The sequence below is a fragment of the Hydra vulgaris genome, chromosome 13, assembly GCF_038396675.1.
Source record: "Hydra vulgaris chromosome 13, alternate assembly HydraT2T_AEP".
Classification (NCBI taxonomy): domain Eukaryota; kingdom Metazoa; phylum Cnidaria; class Hydrozoa; order Anthoathecata; family Hydridae; genus Hydra; species Hydra vulgaris.
The window spans coordinates 2472501-2486020 of NC_088932.1; the positions used below are offsets into that span (position 1 = coordinate 2472501).

Sequence of the window (13520 nt, forward strand, 5' to 3'; positions counted from 1 at the left end):
AGTCTAACTTTTGCTTTTAATTGACAATAAATTTTTTTTATTGCTACATCCATAGTCTATAGAAATATACCCTGGTCTGGAAGCTATTGTTTTATTCTTTTGTTTTCCGAGTTTTTTTAAAAAAGTCACGTGATCAATGTAGTTGCAAAACAAATATTTTAATGGCCAACGCCTTAAGTTACTCTCAACAAAATACTCTAGAAATCTTAGTTGATTTTTTAAATAGCGATGATTTTGAAGAAGAAATTGAAATAGAAATTGAAGACACAGGTTCAGAGGTAAAAATCATATAATAAAAATAAATTTAAATCTTGTTTTTTTACAGTTTTAAACTAATCAAGTGTGTTAAAATTACATATGTTAAATTACTTTCTTATGTAATGAGTATTATGTTACTTTTCTTTAGATTTCTGACCAATTAAATCAGCTTTGTCTTCAATGTTCAAAGTCATATAAAACTAAAGGAGGTCTCAAAAGACACATACGATCAAAACATATGACCAATGAAGATGAAATTTCTTGTATCAGTATTGAAGATATTGATTCATTAATTGCACATGCCAAAAAAAAGATATTAAATACATCCTATCATCTTAATGATTTAACGGAACCTATTAAAAAAATTTAATTTTGTTGTAACTGATCAGAAACTAAAAAGTATTTTAAAAAACTTTGTAAGTCTGGTGATGTAGAAAGATATTTTTCTAAAATATATGCAGACTTTGTTCTTAATGCAGAATCCTACTTTTCTGGATTGCAAAAGCCTTATTGCATTCTTTTTGCAACCAAATACGTGGATAAACTAATATCACATTCAAAAAAAGTAAAAGAATACTTTAAAAACTATCAATCTCTTATCTTGTTACTAGAAAGTATTGTTAAAAGAAAAGTTAGTTGATGTGCAAAACAGAGGAGGATTATCAGCTGTTAACCATAACATGCAGTATTTATTTATTAAAGTCGAGGAATGTTTTCGAATAAAAACTGGTTTTTATAGCATTAAAAAAATTGACATTCCGAAAATTACAAATGAATTATTAAGGAGTGAAGAAATATTATGCTATTATAATAGTCATTGTGATGCTTCAGGAATAGTTATGGAGAAAGAATTAAATAAGAATTTATCAGAAAATATGATACAATTATATTATAGAGTGCGCTCCTTTTCATTAGCAAAGGACATAACAGAAAAGCATAAAAAGTATTTAATAGTTGAAAAGTCTAAGGGACTTAGAAAAAGTATAAAAAAGGCGACAGAAACTTATAATATATATTAAATTAAGGTATTTTAATTAGAAATGTAGAATAAAAAATATACCAGATAAATATATATGTAATTAAATATTTTATGACATACAACTCATTAAATAATTTTTCTTCCAAAATGTATGGTTATTTTTAATTTTGGGTAAATATATATATATATATATATATATATATATATATATATATATATATATATATATATATATATATATATATATATATATATATATATATATATATATATATATATATATATATATATATATATATATAAAACGCTTGCTCCCTGCCCAAACATGAAGGCACTTTTATAATTTTGAACTTTTTATCTTAAACTAAATTTAAATTTATTGGTAGATTTTGAATTTCTAAAAATTGAAAATTATAAAAGTTATGACCTAGCATATTTTCTGACCCCCTTAAAACAAAGGGGGGTGTAAACTTTGCATGGCCATCACTTTTGTAATTTCAGGATGTCCACTCTGCTGGAAAAACTGGAAAAATTGTATAGGGCTACTTTTGAGAAACATGATGGAAAAACTAGAAAGTCTATTTTGCACGTTGAATCATTAATGCACAAAAATAAATTTTCCAATTTCTTTAGCGTGTTTTTCAAAAACAGTCCTTTCTAGATTTTTTAGTTTTTCGAGCAGAGTGGACCCTGAATTTTTAATTTTTTTTTTACGAAAGACCAACCGAAAACAATGCATGAATAATCTAAACTTGTGTCAACAAACATTTCAAACTTTGATAATAATGATAATAAACTTTGATAAATAACTTTAATAATAAACTTTGATAATAATTTTAGTTCTTTTTATTATACTTTAATGCATATTCAATATTTCTATTTCCTTATAAAATACTATGCTTAAAAAATTCTGGTACATAACAAAACTCTCCTAGGACTTCTCCTTCTTTGACTTTTCTTTCCAAGTCGTTAAACTTCTCTCCATTTTCTTTCCTTCTTTTTACCTTTTATATTTTTTGTTATTGATATTATAATGATTTTTATACTTTTTATTTTGGATTATTATTAATGGTTATCACTATTATATATATAGATGAATATATAGTAAAATATATATATAGATTATACTTTTTTATATTACTGTATTTAATATTATTATTACTATTTATTACTATTATTTTTATTATTATTACTTATTATTATTATCATTATTATTATTATGCTATAACTTATACCATCATAGGTCTTCACACGTCATCAGTTTATAACTGGTTGTAAATGTCCCGCACGTTTGTATATATATGCAGTTATTATTAAAGTGAAAATATATTGATTTGATTTGATTAATAAAAACTGATTTTCCATGTGCTTAAACAGAATTGTTTCATCAAAAATACTAATTTCCCTTTCATTCAACTTTAACTTTCGAATACGCATTTTAAATTCTTCAAAAGTATTGTATACAGGCTTGTTGGCATTTTTATTTATTGTTGTTATGTCTTTAACTATATTTAAGTACCTTCTTTCAGTTAGTTTAGTAGTTGGACGTGATTTAACAAGTAAATTTAAGGTAGGAACCACACCAAGTCCTAATGTTTTTCTTTCAGTCTCTAAAAAGAGACAACAGTACAGGTAAGTTTTTTTACTCAAGTAATTTTAACTCAATGGTTTAAATGACTATTTGTCATTTACACCATTGAGTTAAAAATAATTATATATATATTATATATATATAATTATTTTTAACTCAATGGTGTAAAAACATATATATATACACACATATACATATATACATATATATATGTAGTTGTACTAACTAGTTGCATGTTGTTTCATGTATCTATTTAATACCAAAATGAATACAAAAGTTGCCTTGGCTATTTGGTTTATAAATTAGACATAAGACTTGTCTAAATTATTTAACGAAGTGCACCAACGAGAAGGTAAGACATAGGACTTTGCACTCCATTTCTAAAATGATATACATTTTAACTGTAATGATCATTATAATTACAATGCAATACATCATATTACTCATGCATATACATCATATTACTCATCATATTACTCATCATATTACTCATGCATAATAATATAAAATAGTCCAATATCCTTGCGTTTATTTGTATCTGAGACTGTGCAGTGTGGATGACAGCAATTTCTACCTGGCATTGCTTTTTTTTTTTTACAAATACGATTTAGTTCAAATATAGTTCTAAAAAGGACTGTTTAATTAAATTTTAAGTGAAAATTCCTTGATATGTCTTTTAACATTCACTAACTGGAATTGCTTAAAATATATTAGTTATATGTAGTTCTAAAAAGGACTGTTTAAATAAAATATAATTGAAAATTCTTTGATATATCTTTTAAAATTCACTTCGACGGCTGATTTGTTTTGCAACTACATTGATCACGTGACCGAAAAAAAATAAAACAATAGCTTCCAGACCAGGGTATATTTCTATAGACTATGCTACATCTTGCTTTTATACTCAGATATTTTAAAGCTTATAAATGTTTGCTTTAATAATTTCATAAATCTAGCTGCAACTAGGCGCCACTTTAGTTTTCTTTTACGTTTGAACTCTTTTACCTAACAAAAAATCTGTAATTGCGCTGAAAAATTTTTATTTGCACAAAATTTTAAAAAAACGCGGAAAACATTTAATACGGTCTTACTCATACTAAACGTATTACGGAACAATAATATATATATATATATATATATATATATATATATATATATATATATATATATATATATATATATATATATATATATATATATATATATATTTATATATATATATATTTATATATATATATATATATATATATATATATATATATATATATATATATATATATATATATATATATATATATATACATCCTAATTTAAATTTTGTTCTTATTAATTTAGCGCTTGTCAGACCAAATGGATTTAATAATCTATTTTGGAAAAAGAAAAAGAAAATAAGTTTTTTTTTTTAAATAATAAAAATATAAGTTATTTGCATAATTAGCCCTTTTTTGGTAAAAAAGAAGGTAATCTTCCGTCAAAAACAACTTTTGAACAAATAACATTTAATAGCTCAAAAGTGTTACATGAAATGTTGAAATTGAGTTGCACGTTCTGGCAATTTCAAAAATTTCTTATCATAAATATTTTACCCATAATGCTTCAAGACATTTTTTATTTTCAATTATATAGAAAAAAGGGGGTTCTTTTTCAAAATAACTCATATAAATATTTTTTTAAATTTTCAAAGTTGTCAGAACGTAAAAAAAATCATTTTAGGAAAAACTATGCCAAATTTCAAAACAATTGGTAGAATACATAATTTACAATCTTCGACAGAAAATTAAAAAAGATAATTTGTAAAAACAGTAAATAAAGAAAAATAACTAAAAATATAATATTAAAAGCATATAAAGATAATTCAAAATTCTCTTTTCCCATAAATTTCACCCTTTTCTTCATTATTCTTATCATCAAAAGCTCTTCTATTGGCTCTTAACTTTTTTGATGCCTTTTTCCTGAATCGGTTGACTTTTTGTTTACTTGATAAATACGCAATTTGTCTTTTTCAGTTAAACTTTGTAATTGAACTTTATTAGTTTGAATATTCAAATTTTTAAAAACTTCCAAAATACCTTTTGATCCATTGTTAAATAATAAAACTGCTGATGCTACAGCAATCTCAATTATACTTCTACCAACATAAACAGTTTTTGGAGCACGCGTCCATATAATATTGTTCAATGCCTCATTAACATTTTGAGTCTCCCCATCTAAACATCTTTTTAAAAGGTTGTCTGAACCAAGATCTTTCCAAGAAAAAATTGGTTTGATTATATCACTTATAGCCTTTGGTAGAGATATACTGTCCTTGTATTTAGAAGTATTGTTTAGCTTATCCAATTGGTACTTACACCAAGATTCAATAGTTCGAGGGCAAAATTTATGACGGTCTTCAGGATCATCGTTTGCTGAACAATGATGTATGAGTACAGCAATACTTTTTTTCATGCCATATATATCACCTTTATTTTGACGTATGGCCATGTCATAATAATTCTGAGGCGTATTAATAACTTTATCAGTCATTCTTCCCTTGCCAGTCAGTCGCTTACCATCACTTAATAGTTTGCCCTTGTAACTAATTCTCAAAGCTCTTAATTGTGATCCAACCCTTTTCTAAACATGCCCAACACATTCACTTTTTACAATTTTATATCCCGGATATAGGTCTGCATCAAATATATCTTTAAATGATTTAATATCACCATCACCTCTGTATTTTGAATATCGTAAACTGTTTATTCGGACAGAGCGTTTAAACATTAAAAGGGCACAAGCTGACTCCATTGCTCCAGCACTTCCTTTATGGTTAATGCTACAGTTATGTGAAGCATGCCATATGTTATAGGCAGATGATTCTTTTTTTAACTCCCAGTATTTGCAACCTTTACAGTTTTTGGACAGTGTTTGGGTATCGACAGTAAATAAAAAACATATGAGCTAATCCTTTCTTTGCGGAAATGTCATGCTTTATTGGTAATTTTTTGCATTGAAAACATGGACAAGTCCCAATAAAATATATTAGTATATCAGTATTCATAAAAACATAGCATTCATAGTCATTTTTAATTGTATTATGGAAAGCTAGAGTCCATTTTAATTTTTTCGCAGAAGCTGATTTGTTTTGAGAAGTGGATGTTGTGACTTTATCTATATCTGTATATTTGCTTTCACTAGAAGTTTGTACTGTAATTAAGTTAACTGGACATCTCTTTGCTCTCGACTTTTTTTTTCTATCATATGATCCCATATTAAAGTCGTAATATGAATAAATGCTTAGAAAAATCCACCAAAAAAACACACATTTATCTTGATCATTAAAATGCTTTCCGCTCTACTATGTTTAAAAATGTTTAAAGTTATGGATTTTAGAGCAAAAACAAAGTGGATAGCAGTTCGTATAAACATCCATTGTGTCCTTATCTAGAAAATATTCACCTAATCTAAGAGTAATTCACCTATCTAAGAGTCTTATATGGTTGCTATGAGCGTTGCTAGGCGCTAAAATTTTACTACCTTAAAATAAAGTGTCATTTTAGGTATTTATAACTTTTTTTTACAAAAACAAATCTCTTTTTTGAATTTTTGATATTTAAACTATTTAAAAAGTATGTTTGTGAAAAATTGAAAATATGAAAATTATTTAGAGATGTACCACCTTAATGAGTGTCACAAGAAGCAAAATTCACAAATTTATTTGATTCAACAATCTGTCAATACGTGAAAAAGAAGACAGTATACTTGTATACGACTTTATCAAAGAACAAGATTTGGAGTTTCAAAGCGAAAAGTTTGAGAATCAATTTCGTTTATTTATTTTGATTATGGTAAAAAATGGATTCAAATTAAATTAACCGGTGCAAAGTTTATTTGAAAGAATTCAGCTTGGCTTGAAAATGATTTTAATATCACATTAATGAAGGATAGTAAAAATAAACAACTCGGCAGACCTACGTTATCATTTTAAGAATCATCATTAAAAACAAAGAAAAGAAAAGTTGCAACTTTGTCAGCTTCAAATTCTTGTGAGTTATTGTTTGCTTAGCTTGTGCTACCTGTAGCATACATTGTCAAAGATTTTTGGTGATTGTGAATGCATGGGAATAATATAATCATACAAATTTTAAAAATTCTGTCGACGCTCGTAAAATCTGTTAACTAGAAAAACTAATTAATTAAGCTAAAATATAATTTTTTTCTACACGAAAACAAATTTATCTAGCAACGTGTATCAGCACGTGTAATAACACTAGTTAATCATATTAATCTTAAATAAGTTTTGCTTTTCACGAGCGAAGTTCTCATAATAAAACACGTGCTAAATAGTGTACATAGCACAAATAAAACATACGCAAATAATAAAAGTTAGTTGCTGTTAAGCAAAATTAGGTATCCATAGCAACTAAATAAAAAAAATATTCAATTTTTAAATAGTGCGACCTCATATTGGTACTTATGTAAAATTTGGTAAACATAGCACTCGTAAAAATATCTGCAAATACCGAAACTAGATTTTTGCTATCCAAAATATAGTATCCATAGCAACGCCCATGCATGTGTGTGCATAGAAGGAAACTCTACTCCCTCTACCATACAAAATCGAAGTACGTACTTTTAAATTGAACCCTCCCCCAACACGATTTCGTACGCTTTTTGAAGACCTCCCGCTCCCCCCTAAGAGCTTAAGTTTTTTATAGACGACCCCTACCTCCATCTTTAAGTTGATTCCACTGTTGCAATCTGGATCCTAATAGCTCAGCCTTACTCTTAGATTGACTTAAATCCCGAACCAGATCATTCAGTTGATTTTGAAAGATTCGATAAGAATTATGGTCAACTGAAGTAGGTTGAAATGTCACATCTTCTGAAGTTGATGACTCTGAAGCTTCTATATTGTCATTAGCATTATCATCACTAAACTCAGTCTATATTGGTTGGTGGTATATATTGGTTGGTGGGTCTGGCACAGAAAGACCTTCACTGCGGGGAACTGGTCTCAAGGCACTTGGAATATTTGAATATTGTATTAATTATGTCCTTTTCATTGTAATGTCATGATCTACCATGCAAAAGTAACTATTGGACATATGATCAGTTGATTCCCTCCAAATCATGGATACCGCAGATGGCATGGCTCGTCTTTTGCCATGTCACTAGTTTAAAAGTTCTGTATAACTAGAAGTAAAACAAATGTGAGGAGCGTATTATAGTGCCACCAAATTCTCTGTTGAAAACAGAGGACCCAAATTATGGAATTTAAAACTTAAAAACGACATCAAAACTACTACTTATTTTAACAAATTTAAAATAAAACTTAAAAACTTCTTACTATTGACAATTAAGTGAAATTATTTTTTAGAATTAATTAATTTAATTAAAATAAAACTTAAAAACTTCTTACTATTGACAATGAATTAAGTGAAATTATTTTTTAGAAATAATTAATTTAATTAAATGAATTAAACTAATTACTTAAAAAAACTGAATATCTTAGATAATCTTCTTCTCATTTTTCTTCTTCTATTTATTCACTTAACTTAAAATTTTTTTCTCGTGCAAAGAAACAAAAGATTTGCTCTTTTCTGTTCTTGTTATTATTAATATAAAAAAGTGTAAAAATAGATTTTAATGCTATTAATAATTTTTGATTAATTACTTTATTTTACAAATATATTTGTTACTGTAAACAAATATAAAGGAATTATAGTTCCTTTTTTATTTTTTATTTTAATTTAGCTCTTTTTTTTTTATTTTCTTTTTATATTTTAAGGTTTTATTGTCTTTCAATAGTTTTTCAATAGGTTTTTATTGTCTTTCAATAGTTTTTCAATAGGTTTTTATTGTCTTTCAATAGTTTTTCAATAGGTTTTTATTGTCTTTCAATTTCTTTTTATTGTCTATTTGTTTTTTGCTTTTGTTAATTTAAAATATATTGCAAGTAATTATTAACGGTATTTTAGAAGAGTGGGGTAAGATTAAACGGTTTAGCTTCAAATTAAATCTTATTCAAGAAAAAACAATTTTTTATTTCATTTTATAGGGAATTTTTTACATTATATAGATATATAAAAATTGAGAAAAAATATTTTGAATGTTAAAAAAAAATCGATTTTTAAGAGGAAAAAAAGATTTACTTTTCGCCTTATAAGTAAGAAAAAGTAAAATCTTGTTCAACTTTAATAACAATTAAGATATAAACAAAATCAAACAAAATTTATTAAAAATAAAATGATTACTAATCTTATTAAAAGTTATGTTTTCATAAAAATCTATTTTAATCAAATATATGAAAAAAACTATTTATTAATTAAATAAATTTGAGTTGTTTCATGGTCAAAAGCAGGTTCGTGGCATTTTTTTATACAAACTCTTCACCATTTTTTTATTTTTAGGTAAACATAATTAGACTTGCAACTAAAAGCTTCACATTGGTTAGGGGTATCCCGGATAACATTTATCATCCTTTTATTATCCGACTGGATATCGAATACCCGGATATTTAAAAATTATCCGGCCGGATGATGTAATTTTACTGCATGTAACTTTACTGCATAATCACGCAAAAAAAATTTATTGTAAATTGTATAAAAAAGAAAAAAATTAATATTGAATCTTGAAAAAAAATTAATATTGAATGATTATGTAAAAAAATAATGACGTTTTAAATTATTAGAAACACGAAGAGAAGTTTTCACTGATTACAGGTAGAGTTCCCTTAAAAACTACGCAAATTTTTAAAATGGGGTACAATTGTTACAGGTCAACTATTTGAAAATTTTTTTTTCAATTTGAAAATACCTAATATAGGGTTTTTCTTCCCTGGAAGTCATTATCCTTGGTTTGCCATATTTGGTGAGAATTAGCACTGTGAATTTTCTAATTTTTTCACAGATTCCCCTTAAAAACTACAAGGAACATAATTGTATTTATATGGATGAAAAATTTCTGAAAATTGTAACTTTTTTTTTTATTATGTCATAAATCCGTGTAGTATGATATACAAGGAGGCTGACTAACTTAGTCCAACAAAAAATAGCATTTTAGCTAGTAAAGTCCCTTAAAAACTACATGATTTCCCCCTTAAATACTACATTGCATTAGGTAAAATATTTCTTCACGGGCTCACTTAGAATAGCCGGGAACGGAGAAAATGTTTATACTGATCTTCTTTAACCATGAAATGTTTAAATGGTTATAACTGGTACCTTTCTGTTTATTTTGTGCTCGTAATCATTAATTAAGTATGTATCTTCTTTATTTTTAGTGTTTAAATTAAATAATAGTATGGGAAAACCGCAGTTTAACTTTAAGATTTCTGCTGGTAGAAAAAGAAGTAGAACAAAAACAAAGCCAGAAACTCGAGCTGAAGCAACAGTTTACAGAAAAGAAAATAAGATCTAAAAAAAATCAAATATCAGAGGCAGTAGATTGGTGCACAGAAAATGAAAAACGAGGACAGGCAGCATTAAAAACAGGTAAGTTTCCTTTAATTAAAGATCGTGGTACAATAGACAGAAGGTTAGATGGAAAAGTCAAGAATGTAAAAAAGGAACATTTGAGAGTGTTACATCCAGATGATGAGAAGGAAATAGTTTGTTTTATCAGAAACAAAAACAGAGCCCACCAGGGACTCTCTAAGAAAGAAGTTTCTGAAATTATTTTGGATGTGCTGAAAATCAGAGATCATTTGAACAAAAATGGAAAAGGTGGAAGAAAGTTTTTAAAACTATCACCAAGTGGAAAAATGGCACTACAAAATAGAAAGTAAGGAAGTTAATCCTTTACATTGATTTTCTCTACATCCCAACAGGTAGAAGGATACAGTAGATATTAAATAGATGTAAAATACTGAGCATTTTTTTCCAATTATTTAGACTTGGGAAATCATTTTGGAGAAGATGGCATGCTGAACATGATGATATTGTCATTAAGAGGCAAGGCCGAGTTAAAATGAACAGAGCCCTAAATTGTACTAGGGAGATGGCTACAGCTCATCTAGGTAAAAATTTTGGTATCACATTTTTTTTAGTTTATCCTGAATATAAAAAGATTTATTGTTAATTTCATTCTTAAGTGTTTTCATTCTACAACTTGGTTTTTATACTTGAATAAGTTTATATGTTTTGTACGTTGATAACTTTTGTAACTTGATTTTATTATTAATTTTATAACTTTTTTTAACCTAGATGCCTTGGCTGACGAACTGATTGCTTGTAGAATAATGAAGAACTATAAAAAAATAAAAAAAGGTGTATGGGTCGGTGATATTGCAACAGAAAGAGTTTTCAATCATGATGAAACACCACAGTTTATCAACTACAGTGTAGATGGTACAACCGCTGAGTTAGTTTATGCTGGCAAAGGAGAGACATGTAAAAAAATGATTCGCCAAAACAAAGAGAGCATAACTATAAACCCATTTGTTTCAATATCAGGTGAGTCAATTTTAACAACTAAAATTGTTGCTTTTATAGTATTATATTTTTAAAAAGTGAAATATAATATTTATATTTTTAGGAGTGGTTTCATTGTGTCAGGTAATATTTGCTGGCAAAGGCATAACGAGCCAGATGGCACCACAAAATGCTGTCCGTAACATCAAAAACTTGATAATCTCAACGACAGAAAGTGGTTCGCAAGACAAGTGTTCATTATTGGCTGCATATAACAGGCTCGACAAACATATCACCGAGCAAGGTATAGAGCGCCCAGTTGTGCTTCTATCAGATGGTCATTCATCACGTTTTGACTTTAAAGTTCTTAATTTTTTGCGTGAAAAGCAAATTAATTTATTTGTGTCTCCGCCTGATACTACTGGAGTTACACAGCTACTTGACCAAGCACCTAATCAACAGCTCCATCGCTATTATAATAACACGCGAGATGAACTCTATTCCTCTTTCCAGACAATAAACCGAGAAAGATTCATGAATATCCTAGAAACAATGTGGAACAATTGGGCATCTGCTGCCAATATCGTATCAGCTGCTAAGAGAGTTGGTATAAGTAAGAATGGTCTTAATGTTGATGATATGCAACAGGATAAGTTTGAACAAGCAGCTCTCCTTATTGATAAAACTGATGATGTTTCTCTAATATCTGCTACTCCTAAGAAAAAAAGAAGTGTGACATCAAAAGATGGACCCTTAGCAACAACTCCAAGATCTCTGTCAAAAGTAGCGCAAACAAAAGGACGGTATGGTTCAGCCGAATATTGGAAATCAATGTATGAAATGTCCCAATCATTCATTGAGGAATTATATGAGAAAAGCCTCAATTTAGCAGAAGTGCCTGGTTTACTTTCTGTAAACCGGGTTAAACCCAAGGAAGTTAATCAAACAAAAACAACAAGGGTTACTAATGTGCATGGACCTATGGAGGCCCAAGATATGCTTTCAAAAATGGCTTTTCTTGAAGGAGAAAAACAGAAAAAAATTAGTGATTCAGAGGAGAAAAAGAAAATAAGCTCCAAGAAAAAGAACTGTTTTATCGTTGCAAGCTGCAATGCTATTGTGTAGAAGAATGTCTTGCAAAATCTTTAAAGGAGTGTTCGCAATGTCATTCTATTCTTAAATCTGTATGTAGTAAAATGGCTTGTCGCATTGATAATAAGAAACCGACAATGATTCTTCCTGCATCTGCAGCATCATCATCCAATTCTAAAATAAAAACACTATATTTTTGTTCTGAGTCAAATATTTCAAATTTTAATTACTCAGAGATGTTTTTTAGATGAAATATTTGTTTATTGCATGTCTCTTTTTCAAAACTATTATATGCTATTCAAAATAAACATTGTTATTGTGTTAAGAAGTATATATATGTATAAATTTTTTTGTCATTTTATGTTATTCAAATAGTTTACTATTATTGTATTAAATACATTTCTTATTTTTTTTTCTTACTTCCGTTTATTCAAAATATACATTGTTATTGTATTACAAGCTAGATTTCCAACAGTACAGCCAGTGACCCCTTAAACACTACCTCCATAGCACTGCGAATAAAATGCAAAATAAACATTTTTAGGTGTTTGTAAATTAGTTTATATTATATTGGTGGATTAGAACAAGTCTAACATTATCTAGAAATAAGACAACTGCAAACTTAAAATTAAATTTTTATACAGTAAGCGGTCATTATGCATAAATTCAACCATTTTAAAAATAAAATATTCACAATGTATTCACTTTTTTAGGATTTTAAAATAGTAAAAGAGGTAAATTTTTAATTAGTTTGTAATCTAGGATGTTTATAGATACTGATTCAATCATTGTTTAATAATTTCATTGAAATTAGTGGAACCCAGAGCTGAAAGTTTATACATGTAGTGTTTAAGGGGGTATGTGTTTTTAAGGGAACTCTACCTGTAAAGAGTTAGCACTTAAGTTACTAGCACCAACTGCAAACTCTGTATTTTCTGAAGTTTGTTTTCATTATTTATGAGAAAAAAACAATCGAGGCTAGAAATATTAATTTCTCCACATTGAGGTAAAAATAATATAAATGAGTGATAAACTGATGCATTCATTGCTTATATATAAATTTAATTAGTATTTTAATAAAATTAATAACAATATTGAATAGAAAGCATTAACATTATACGAATTAAAATTATAACATTTCTAGATTTTTTTCAATTTTCAAATGACATTAACATAAAATATTAAAAAAACTGTATAAAGTTATTATTCG

General features: G+C 27.4%; 1 long non-coding RNA gene across 1 annotated transcript; it reads left to right on the plus strand.

Annotated features, from left to right (window-relative positions):
- The first annotated feature begins 50 nt into the window (after nucleotides 1–50).
- On the plus strand, nucleotides 51–1385 carry LOC136089302 (uncharacterized). Its single transcript, XR_010642934.1, has 2 exons — nucleotides 51–278; nucleotides 407–1385. It is a non-coding gene; the product is annotated as an uncharacterized LOC136089302 (long non-coding RNA).
- The last annotated feature ends 12135 nt before the right edge of the window (nucleotides 1386–13520 follow it).